Source organism: Lactuca sativa, chromosome 4 (assembly GCF_002870075.4).
Source record: "Lactuca sativa cultivar Salinas chromosome 4, Lsat_Salinas_v11, whole genome shotgun sequence".
NCBI lineage: Eukaryota > Viridiplantae > Streptophyta > Magnoliopsida > Asterales > Asteraceae > Lactuca > Lactuca sativa.
In genome coordinates, this window is record NC_056626.2 from 133,585,768 (window position 1) to 133,598,670 (window position 12,903).

Genomic DNA, 12,903 nt, shown 5'->3' on the forward strand with positions numbered 1-12,903 from the left:
ATGTAAATGATAAATATTGTGTGACCGTAAGACCAATTCTAGACCAATAACCATTTAGGGGCAATTTAGTCATTTTGTACAATATCATTATAATTTCAATTTATCAATTAATTAAATAAACCTAATTAAAATCCTATAATTAAGGAATTTAACCTATAATCACCACCTTCCGGTATTATCTTTGTCGCAACCATCCTCATCTTTATCAGTCGTTTTCATCTTCATCGACTATAATCACTGCAGCTGTCACCGTCATCATCGCATCCATCACAATCCATGCCGCCACCATCTTTCTAATATCCTTATAACTTAATCCTCATTTGTCCATATGTATCCTTCAACCATCCTGCAACGCATCAGATAAATCACAAGAACAAAAACTAGGGCTTATCACGACTACAGTAGCCATCATTAAATTAATAAACAGAAGCATCACAAAGGTAAAAAAAAGGTTAAAAAACTACTCTTTGCAGCCTAAGCTTGATGATAAGGCATCATTCTTGAAGCATTTCATAAACTTTCATGTATTTGTCACTCTTAAATCTGTCACCATAAAGGTAAAAAAAAGGCGGGGAAACTACCATCGGTTTCTTGTTTTCTTTTTGGCTGTAACTTTGATGATTACAACATTTTTTTAGCAATTTTATGAATCGATTTTTTTTTTTTATAAAAACTCTATATTTAGATATTGAAACTTCTATTATTTGGCCTAAAGACAAGACCTTGGTGTAAAGTCAAATTGCCCACCATGTGTATGATAAAAGGTCCAAGAGAATCTTTTCATTGCCTAACATTTGTCTGATAATAATTTCATTAAAGCATAATTTCCCAGCATATTCTTGATAAAAGTACTTGAAATAAGTTCATGGAGTACTAGGTGTTTAATAATTTATCACCAATCTTTAGCTTTTATTTGCTATATATTTTGGATCAAAATGATGACAAATCTTTTGGTTTTCAAACGAGGTGGAAAAGTGAAGTTGAATTCTATCTTAATATCTTTTTTGAAGTTGATCATGAAGAGCAAGTAGATGCATTATATGGTAAGCTTTTTTTTATATCCCTATGTTTTATAAATGTTTATTTGTAAGCTTTTATATATTACTCTTGAATGATACTATCTATGAAGCTTGTTTTGTCATTGGAGATGTTGAAAACGAGAAAATCATAAACCTCCATGAGGCATTTAACAAATGCCCTTTGCATTTACTTTTACCTTTAAATCGTAACAATGGATTTAAGATTATGATATGCAAATGTGAGGTGAAATGAAACCAGGTACCCCAACAGGAATAATGATGTGCAATTAGCTAATTTTGTAGAAATTGAATTTCTGAATGAACAAGTGAATTTCAAAAAGAGTTTTTGCATTTTGTTGGAGGATAATCATATTGATCATTGATTTGTATTTTTAATTTAATTAAAGGTTGAAGTAATAAACAGATATATAAGTATGTTGCTCGGCTAAGAGCAATTTGAAAAGGACATGGTAAAAATTTCATTAGAAATTTCATTTCTATGTGACTATTGCAGAAAAAAGGAAATATGAATGCGATAATATATGGATTTGTTTCACATGTTGTAAAAGAATAAAAAAAGAGAAGAAGAAGAAGAAGAAGAAGAAGAAGAAGAAGAAGAAGTGGGTTCAATTTCTTTTTGGACTTCCATCTGAACACAAATGCCATGACAATTAAATTCCTAAAATTTATTTTGCAGTTGTTTGAATTTGAACTAGAGGACTTGCAATTCGATAATCAAAAGGAAGGGATGCAATGTTATTGATATTCTTCAAGAATGTATACTGCAATATTCTTTAAGAATGCATACTATAATATTTTTTAAGAATACATATTGCAATATTGTTTAAGAATGCATATTCTTTTTAGCATGTATTAGCAAGTTTTCAGAATGCGTCAACAAATTATAATCTAATTTGTATAACTTCATTTTTCTTTGATTCTCAGTTAAATATATCAATTTTCAATATAAATGAATAATCATTTGATGCGGTTTCTTATTATTTAGAGTATAATCTTATTCTTTTAGAATGTTTAATTCGCACTAAATATCTTGTATAGATTCGTATTCCTTAAGAATGACTAACTCAAAAGAATGAAGACATAATATCAACAAAATGAACAAAAAGAATGAATGTGTTCTTAAAAAATTTCCAATATGTATAAACTATTATACCATATTTTTAAAGAATGAATGAACAATAATAAACTTTTTTGAAAGAAAATCTCCATCCGATATAAAAGATACAAGTTTCCTAAACATTTGGTTTTTATTCCTTAATGTCCGCATTTTCCTAATTTGTTTGTTAAATAAAATGTCCAGTTTACCTTTATTGGTTATTTTTATATTGAAAATAGTTAAAATTTTTCCAATTAGTTACCATCATGTCATTCTTCATCTTATCCATTCATTCTTATAATCCAATGGTCAAAAAATGGTCATACAATCACACTATATTTGTTGTTTACATTTAATCCTAACCCTTAATATATATATATATATATATATATATATATATATATATATATATATATATATATATAGAGAGAGAGAGAGAGAGGGAGAGAGAAAGAGAGGTAGGTTCATATGTGGATGAATATCTATCGTGTGGTCGTAGGAACTTGTAACGCCCCGTTCCTAAGAGTACCTAATTGTGAGTCCCCGGGATTTAAGAGAAATGATATTTTGGTCATCTTGTGGGAAAAGTGGAAAATGAGGGACAAGTATGAAATTTGGGGACTCGCCGAGTACGCCCAGCGTAAGCTGGGATTACGCCCAGCGTAATTGGGTAAGTGACGCGGGTGCAAGGTTGAGTACGCCCAACGTACTAGAGGAGTTCTAAAACCCTAAAATTAGGGTCAGCCACTATATAAGGAACATGTTGGTGCATACCCTAGCCTCCTTAAGCTCACCCTTAACCTCAGAAACCCTAGAAACCCGTATTCCCTCCATTGTTGGGTGTGTTTGGCCTTGGAAAGCTCATTTTGGCAAAAGAAAAGCTAGAAGAAGAAAGGAGAAGTTGTCAAAGAAGGAAAGGAACGATTGGAGCTTGTAGATCTGAAGAGATATCATCCTTTGGAGCTTATTTGAGGTATAAAGCTTCTTGCTTGCCATTTATTTTGCATAGATCTAAGTGTTGTGAAGTTTTAGCATCTTTCTTGTCCCAAAGTTCTCATTTTGATTCATGCTTGGTGTTGGCTGAGATTATCTGTCCTTTCAGACCTTTGGAGAAGTCTTGAGTGAGAAAAATGAGGTCCCAAGGGCTTAGTTGTTCCATGTGTGAGATATATAGGTCTTAATGGATTAAGACCTTAGATTAAGAGCTTTTTTTGACGTCCCAAGTGATAAAGTTTGAGACTTTATGAATCTTAGGCGTATTTAGCCTAGGGATCTGAAGTTTGGGCTTAAGAGATTAAACCATTAAGAGGTTATAAGGACTTTATGAGTAGCGAAGTTACGCCCCGCATAGCGGGTCAGGGCCCCGATCCTCAATTGCGTTTTAGTGTGTACGCCCAGCGTACTCCCCCTGATTAGACCTTAATATTGGGCCTTAGAGTTTGGGCCGTTTGTGGGTAGTTGGTTTATGGGCCAAGTCTAGAAATTATGGATAGAGTGTTTTGGGCCCAATTATTGTTATGGACCTTGGATCTAGGCCCATTTGGTGAGGTGGGCCCAATTTGGTAAATTGGGCCAATATTGGACTTTGTATAAGATTTGGACTTTGGCCTTGGCCCGATAAGTGGATGTATGCTTGGCCTAATGTTTATTTTGTTGATGGCTAGTTCGGGATTTGCGGTGAGTTGGTGATTCGAGAACCTGCTCTTCAGTTCAAAGTTTCGGCAGTGCGAGGTGTGTTATCCTCACTATATCGACAGGGTCTAAGGCACCAAGGCCGACCCTTTATCGGATTGAGATCCGGGTATTTGTTGTTATGTTATTGCTTTGATATGTTTGCATCCTGGTAGCTAGGATGGTATATGTTAGAGACCTGGTTAAGGTTGGTTCCCTGATATGTATGGTGATGCTATGCTAGTGACCGGTTAGGTCGGTTTCCTGGTTAGGATGATGATATGTTATGTGATCTGTTTGATCGACTTGTTGACTGTGAATTCTTATATGATTGTATGTTTATGTGCACATGATATGTTACCCACTCCCGAGGATAGATGATTTGTTTGATCAGCTTCAGGGAGCGTCTTGGTTCTCCAAGATCGATCTACGCTCCGGATATCATCAGATGCGAGTTAGAGATGAGGATGTACAGAAGACTGCTTTCAGGACCAGGTATGGTCATTACGAGTTTGTGGTGATGCCATTTGGGCTCACCAATGCTCCAGCCGCGTTCATGGATCTCATGAACCGCGTGTGTAGGCCGATGCTGGATCGGTCAGTGATAGTATTCATAGATGACATCTTGGTATATTCCAAGACGCAGGAGCAGCACGAGGAGCACCTGCGGGAGGTGCTGGAGGTTTTGAGGAGGGAGAGACTTTTCGCAAAGTTCTCCAAATGTGAGTTCTGGTTGCGCGAGGTGCAGTTCCTTGGTCACCTCGTCAACCAGAAGGGTATTCTGGTAGATCCGGCCAAGATAGAGGCCGTGATGCAGTGGGAGGTCCCGAAGTCTCCATCTGAGATTCGGAGCTTCCTAGGGTTGGCAGGGTATTATAGGAGATTTATTCAGGATTTCTCCAAGATAGCAGTGCCGCTCACCCGACTGACCAAGAAGTCAGTGGTATTTTGTTGGGGTCCGGAGCAGCAGACAGCATTCGAGACCCTCAGGCAGAGATTGTGCGAGGCTCCAATCCTGACCTTGCCAGAGGGAGTAGAGGACTTTGTAGTCTATTGTGATGCCTCGATCACAGGTTTGGGAGCAGTTCTGATGCAGCGAGGCCATGTGATAGCTTATGCCTCGAGACAGTTGAAGCCTCACGAGGCTAATTATCCTACCCATGACTTGGAGCTGGGGGCAGTTGTATTTGCCCTCAAGATTTGGAGACATTACCTTTATGGGGTCCGTTGTACTATATACACGGATCACAAGAGTTTGCGATATCTTATGGATCAGCCGAGTTTGAACATGAGGCAGAGGAGGTGGTTGGACGTGCTGAAGGACTATGACTGTGAGATCCTTTATCATCCAGGGAAGGCCAACGTGGTGGCCGACGCCCTAAGCCGCAAGGTGTCGGCGGCCCCTATCAGGGATCTGTGTATGAGGATGACAGTGACAACTCCACTGTTGGAGCGGATCAAGGAGGCTCAGATGGAGGGCCTCAAGGAGGAGAGGCAGAAGTGTGAGAGGATAGTGGGCCGAGTAGCTTCATTTGATTACGACAGTCGGGATTTGTTGACGCTTCATGGTAGGGTATGGGTACCGTACTGGGGTGGGGTACGGCAGGTATTGATGGACGAGGCTCATAAGTCTCGATTTTCTATCCACCCAGGAGCGACGAAGATGTATCGAGATCTTCGACCTGATTATTGGTGGCCCTGCATGAAGCGAGACGTCGCTTGGTATGTTGAGAGATGTTTGACCTGCCGGAAGGTCAAAGCGGAGCACCAAAGACCTCACGGCAAGATGCAGCCGTTAGACATTCCCGTGTGGAAATGGGAGGATATCACCATGGATTTTGTCACCAAACTTCCCAGGACCGCACGTGGAGTGGACTCGATATGGGTAGTAGTGGATCGGTTGACGAAGAGTGCCCATTTTATCCCGATCCAGGAGAGTATATCAGCGGAGAAGTTGGCCGATATCTATGTGCGAGAGATTGTGGCACGTCATGGAGTGTCGGTATCTGTGGTGTCTGACCGAGATGTCCGTTTCACATCCAGGTTCTGGAAGCGGTTCCACGACGAGATGGATACTCGTCTCCATTTCAGCACCGCTTTCCACCCTCAGACAGACGGGCAGAGCGAGAGGACGATTCAGACTCTCGAGGATATGCTTAGGGCATGTGTCCTAGATTTCGGTGGCAGTTGGGATACGTATCTTCCGTTAGCGGAATTCTCGTATAACAACAGTTACCATGCGAGCATTGACCGACCTCCCTTTGAGATGCTGTATGGGAGGAAGTGTAGGACCCCGATTTGTTGGGGCGAGGTCGGTCAGCGGGTCATCGGGAGCACGGAGGTGGTGCTCAAGACGACTGAGTTGATCCAGCAGGTCCGTAGTAGACTGCAGACTGCTCAGAGTCGGCAGAAGAGCTACGCCGATAGGAGGCGTTCGGACTTGGAGTTCCAGGTGGGGGATATGGTCCTTCTGAAAGTCTCACCTTGGAAGGGTGTCATCAGGTTCCGGAAGAGGGGCAAGTTGGGCCCCAGATTTATTGGTCCTTTCAGGGTTTTGGCCCGGGTGGGTCGGGTTGCTTATCAGTTAGATCTTCCTGAAGAGCTTAGTCAGATCCACAACACTTTCCATGTGTCTCAGTTGAGGAAGTGTTTGGTGGATGAATCAGCAGTCGTTCCCCTAGAGGATATTCAGGTTGATAGTAGCCTGAATTATATTGAGAGACCGGTCGCGATTCTGGACCGGAAGACCAAGACCTTGAGGAACAAGGTGATTGAGTTAGTGAAGGTGCAGTGGCAGCACCGGAAGGCGTCTGAGTGGACGTGGGAGGCTGAGGAGGAGATGAGAGAGCACTACCCAGAGTTATTTGCAGATCCAGCCGTAGCAGACTTCGAGGACGAAGTCTGAGACAAGTGGGGGAGAATTGTAACGACCCGTTCCCGGTATGTTAATTCATTGGTAATTGTTGTAAGTTTTGCAAGAGGAACTCGGCGAGTTCATAGCCTGACTCGCCGAGTAGGGTCGCGGCTGCGAGCACGCGTGAGCCGGGGACTCGGCGAGTCCATATCCTGGACTCGGCGAGTCCATCCGTCTGGGTGAAACCCTAAATCCCCGGGTTGCCCACTATTTAAACCACCTTATAACCCCATTCTCGCCTCCCTCACCCTGAGAACACAGTGAGAAAACCCTGATCCCCCTTTGAGAGCTTATAAGTGTTTTTGGTGCCATTTTGTGAAGGTGTGAAGAAGGAGAAGAAGAAAGAATCAAGGAGAAGAGTTGTGGTGCAAAGATCCAAGGGCAAATCTGAGTTATTTGAGGTATTTTCGGAGTTCCCTCTTGTTATATGCTTTAAACTTCCATTAGGGCTCTCCTAAGAGCTAGTTGATGCTTGTTCCAAGCCTTATGTTTGCATGAATGCCTTAATAAGTCGAGATATCTTTAGATCTGAATGATGGGGTGTTGTAGAGCCCAGATCTACTGTCTTTTTGGAGTTACTTTGCATATTAATCATAGATCTACCCATTTTATGCATCTTTTAGCCTTAATTCCCTTATTCATGAGGTTGTGCACGTAAAGTTGGAAACTTTACGTGGTAAATCAGCTTAATGGACTCAGATCTATCAATTGTATGTGTTGGATTCAAACAAAATCGAGTAAAAATCAGTTGCATGGCGGCAACTCGGCGAGTCGGGAAGAACGACTCGACGAGTTGGGTCGCGAGTTCCCGAGTCCTTCATTTTGGTCAGTGTCGAGTGAATCCAGTGAGTTAGAGAGTGGACTCAGCGAGTTGAGGGTAGACTCAGTGATGGAGGGACTCGGCGAGTTGTTCATACAACTCGGCGAGTCCAAGGCAATCTTCTTAGGATCATGAACAACTCGTCGAGTTTGTTCATACGGCTCGGCAAGTCGGATGAAGATTGTCTGAGTTCTTGGATCAAGAGGGTACTCGTCGAGTCGATGCCACACTCGACGAGTAGCAGCGTGTAGAACTGAGAAGTGAGAGTAGGACTCGGCGAGTTGGGTGGCCCAACTCGGCGAGTCAGCCCAAAGAGAGTTGACTTTGACCTAGGGTAAAAGAGTCATTTTACCCCAAGTGCAGTGTTTAGTATTTGATTGAGTGTGCTTATGGACTTGTAGCCGAGGAGATTCAGGAGCAGCAGGCGTTAGCTTCCCGAGCCACACACTCAGCAGCCAGCTTACGAGGTGAGTTTCCTTCAAGTAGGGACGGGTCTAAGGCCACAATGCCGGCCGTCCAGGTAGCAGTAGTTTCCGGACTACAGTCCGATGTAGCAGCTAGTATGTTTGATGCCTTCGTGGCTCAGACAGGATTTATGGGCTATGTTTTATGTGTTACGTGTTATGTGTTCCGGGCTACGGCTCGATGCAGTATGCAGTGTATGTGTTCATGCTAGTTGATATGCTATGATATGTTCAGTCAGTTAGTTCCGGACTCCGGTCCGATGCAGGGGACAAGGTCCCAGTTAGTTCCGGACTTCGGTCCGATGCAGTTAGTTCCAGACTTCGGTCCGATGCAGGGGACAAGGTACCAGTTAGTTCCAGACTTCGGTCCGATGCAGTTATTTCCGGACTTTGGTCTGATGCAGGGGACAAGGTCCCAGTCAGTTCCGGACTTCGGTCCGATGCAGTTTCCGGGCTTCGGCCCGATGCAGTGGGCAAGGCCCAATATGTGTTATATGTTATTGTATGGTATGTGGTATTTTGGGGGAGCTCACTAAGCTTCGTGCTTACAGTTTCAGTTTTGGTTTCAGGTACTTCCGCAAGCAAAGGGAAGAGCTCGGGGTGACAGCATCGTACACACCACAGCTTAGCTTTTATCCTCGGGATGGTTTTAGTTGTTTTGGATTTGATGTAGTATGATACAGTTTTCCGCACAGTATTTTATTATGATTGGGATACAATCGCGTATGTTTTTATGTTATGATGCTCATATTATGGTTTTGATTATATTGAAAAATGAAAATTTTTGGGTCGTATTTTTGGGTCGTTTTAAGTTGGTATCAGAGCCCTGGTTTGAGAGATTCGGATACACTTTCGGGTGTATCTGAACTCAAACTAAGGGGAAATAAAAAGATTTTTTTTAAGGAAAATGTTTTCTAAAAGAATTTTGAAAGCACTTAGGAAGAAAGGAATTTTTTTTTAAACAAGATAAGGGTGTGGTGCATGCGATCAGCCGAGCTCAAGTAAGTACTCCCAAATTACCCATACAAGTTATTTAGTTTCAGTTTCAGTAGAACAGCATGCTAGTATAAGACTAAGGATCTAGGAGGATGCCTTATGTGCCTGCTTTATGTGTTACATCTTTATGAGTATTGCATGCTAGTATTGAGTAGACAGCAGTAGGATAGCCTGTTTAGGTTATGCCTGATAGTATGAGCTTAGCACTGTATGCTAGATCAGTCCCTCGTTTTGAGAATAGTTTTGCCTGAGTATGTTTCCTTATTCCGAATGCTGCTTGCTTCGTGCTTTGTGGGAGTTCTGAGTGATGGAAGTTAGCCATTAGGTGAACACGTTACACCACATGTGATCAGGGTTGAATAATCCCAGAGTGCTGGAACTGGCCCTATTGCGCAGCTCTTGTTTGAGTCCAACCGTTATAGGGACGGGTCTTTTACTTGAAGGATTATCTGATCTTCGTCACATGTGATGGTGTTCAGGTGATGGTTAATTAGCATTATAAGGAGACCTGCAGCAGCTGAGGACTAGTTGAGTTGAGTCTGAGGTTTCCCTGGGGCAAGCCTAGGATGAGGGTAGCAGAGATCAGTAGTAGTAGAAGTGACCTGGGGAGTCAGGGCAGTTCTTGAAGAAAGTACGGATAGATGTGGAAGGTAGTATGGGCCCGTACTACTGGAAGCAGAGGATCCGTACTCGAATCAAGAAAGGCTGAGACAAGACCAGGAAGCTAGTTGTAGTATCAATGATCCCTCAAGATATTTCTGTTTTCTGATGTAGTTGTGATGTGTTTCAGAATGGTGGTTCTGCGTTCGAGACCAGCAGCCGGCAGCGGAGGTGCCGAGGAGGGATCAGGTTCAGGTTTGGGGGATGAGCGCATGGATGAGCAGACCCGAGAGTTTCTTTCTTCGGAGATTACGCGCATCATTATAGAGCAGAATCCTGTGATCTTCGGTTCGATCAAGGAGGGGATTCTAGAGCTGATGGATGAGAGATTGGGCACCTTCCGTGCCGAGGTGGCAGCCATGATGGGGTCGCGCACCCTTACTTTGAGGGAGTTTAGGGCATGTGGAGCTCCGGACTATCATGGGGCGCGAGACCCCATAGCGAGCAGCAGATGGTTGGCGGATGTGGCCAACGCTTTCCGCACTAGCAGATGTCCCGAGGGGGACAAGGTCAGATTGGCGTCCTGTCTTCTGAAGGACAGGGCACGAGATTGGTGGGAGGAGGTCGGACATGCCATTGGGGATGATGCAGCATTGGACGCCATGACCTGGGCTGATTTCTCTACCAGGTTCAGGGCGGAGTTTGCACCGGTCATTGAGGTGCAACAACTAGCTAGGGAATTTCAGGACCTCACCCAGACTACAGAGACAGTGGCGGAGATCACCGCCAAGTTCAGGGAGAGGGCTCTTCTCGTTCCTCAGTATGTAGCTGATGAGGAAATGAAGAAGGCCCGTTATCATGAGATGTTGCGGAGCGATATCCGCCAGTTTGTGAGCCGGTCCAGCTGTAAAACGCTGGAAGATATGATTGCTAGGGCTCGGGAGAGGGAGATTGATCTCGAGATGGAGAAGAAGAGGAAACCGGAGGCGGTTTCGGGTTCAGGCGGTTCGGGCAAAAAGCCCAAGGTTTCAGACCACAGATCTAGGAGTCAGCAGAGCCACGGTCGATGTGGCAAGTGTGGGAGATTGCACGAGGGAGCGTGTAAGGCAGGGAGTTCTGGCTGCTACAAGTGCGGTCGGATTGGGCATTTGAGTAGGGATTGCACGGCCCCTGCTACTGCCGTCGCAGCATCAGAGCTGATTTGCTTTCAGTGCAATCAGAGGGGACATAAAAAGTCCCAGTGTCCGAGCGTAGCCGCAGCAGGGAAGGTGGTTGCACCTGCCCCTGCTACCTTGAGGATTACAGATGGCCGGCAGGGCCGAGCTGATGCGCCAGTGGCGAAGAGTAGGGCGTTTCAGATGACAGCAGAGGAGGCGCGAGCGACTCCTGATGTGGTGACGGGTATGTATCTTCCCTTTATCTCTTTATTATTATCGATTAAATGTTGCTTATGATTGTATGTTTTATTCAGGGTCGTTCTCTGTGAACGGCATTTCTGCTTTGGTATTATTCGATTCGGGGGCTACCCGATCATTCGTATCACTTGCGCTTAGCAAGAGATTCAGTAGAGCTCCAGGGGAGCTGGATTGTCCATTAGAGGTTGAGATAGCAGATGATAGGACCGTGAGGGTCGGCAGAGTGCACAGAGGGTGTTCTCTTCAGTTATTTGATGAGCAGTTTTCAGTGGATCTGGTACCTATTCCACTGCGAGGGAATAAGGTTATTGTGGGTATGGATTGGCTAAGCCCCAATGGGGCGGTGATTGATTGTGAGCTTCAGCTAGTGAGGGTTCGCACTCCCAGTGGGGGAGAATTGGTGATTCAGGGCGAGAGGCCACAGCGAGGACCGACCTTTTGTTCCGCCGCAAGGGCGACGCGCTATGTTCAGCAGGGTTGCGCCGGTTTTGTAGCTTACGTTTTGGATGCCCGGGAGAAGGGCAAGTCGACAGTTGATGAGGTTCCTACTGTTCGAGACTACCCGAACGTGTTTCCCGAGGATTTGCCGGGGATACCTCCTGAGAGACAGGTTGAGTTCAGGATCGACCTCATTCCTGGTGCGGCTCCGATAGCCAAGGCACCGTATCGACTAGCTCCCCCTGAGATGCAGGAGTTGTCTACACAGCTGCAGGAGCTGTTAGACAAGGGTTTCATTCGGCCGAGCAGTTCGCCTTGGGGAGCGCCGATCCTGTTTGTGAGGAAGAAGGATGGGTCGCATCGTATGTGTATAGATTACCGGGAGTTGAATAAGGTAACGGTGAAGAACCGTTACCCACTCCCGAGGATAGATGATTTGTTTGATCAGCTTCAGGGAGCGTCTTGGTTCTCCAAGATCGATCTACGCTCCGGATATCAGATGCGGGTTAGAGATGAGGATGTACAGAAGACTGCTTTCAGGACCAGGTATGGTCATTACGAGTTTGTGGTGATGCCATTTGGGCTCACCAATGCTCCAGCCGCGTTCATGGATCTCATGAACCGCGTGTGTAGGCCGATGCTGGATCGGTCAGTGATAGTATTCATAGATGACATCTTGGTATATTCCAAGACGCAGGAGCAGCACGAGGAGCACCTGCGGGAGGTGCTGGAGGTTTTGAGGAGGGAGAGACTTTTCGCAAAGTTCTCCAAATGTGAGTTCTGGTTGCGCGAGGTGCAGTTCCTTGGTCACCTCGTCAACCAGAAGGGTATTCTGGTAGATCCGGCCAAGATAGAGGCCGTGATGCAGTGGGAGGTCCCGAAGTCTCCATCTGAGATTCGGAGCTTCCTAGGGTTGGCAGGGTATTATAGGAGATTTATTCAGGATTTCTCCAAGATAGCAGTGCCGCTCACCCGACTGACCAAGAAGTCAGTGGTATTTCGTTGGGGTCCGGAGCAGCAGACAACATTCGAGACCCTCAGGCAGAGATTGTGCGAGGCTCCAATCCTGACCTTGCCAGAGGGAGTAGAGGACTTTGTAGTCTATTGTGATGCCTCGATCACAGGTTTGGGAGCAGTTCTGATGCAGCGAGGCCATGTGATAGCTTATGCCTCGAGACAGTTGAAGCCTCACGAGGCTAATTATCCTACCCATGACTTGGAGTTGGGGGCAGTTGTATTTGCCCTCAAGATTTGGAGACATTACCTTTATGGGGTCCGCTGTACTATATACACGGATCACAAGAGTTTGCGATATCTTATGGATCAGCCGAGTTTGAACATGAGGCAGAGGAGGTGGTTGGACGTACTGAAGGACTATGACTGTGAGATCCTTTATCATCCAGGGAAGGCCAACGTGGTGGCCGACGCCCTAAGCCGCAAGGTGTCGGC

At 44.9% G+C, this 12,903-nt stretch overlaps 1 long non-coding RNA gene across 1 annotated transcript; it reads left to right on the top strand.

The window, feature by feature from the left end:
• On the top strand, positions 1-1,890 carry LOC122196347 (uncharacterized). The gene is made up of 2 exons (XR_006187714.2): positions 1-1,043; positions 1,534-1,890. It is a non-coding gene; the product is annotated as an uncharacterized LOC122196347 (long non-coding RNA).
• Positions 1,891-12,903: the final 11,013 nt, after the last annotated feature.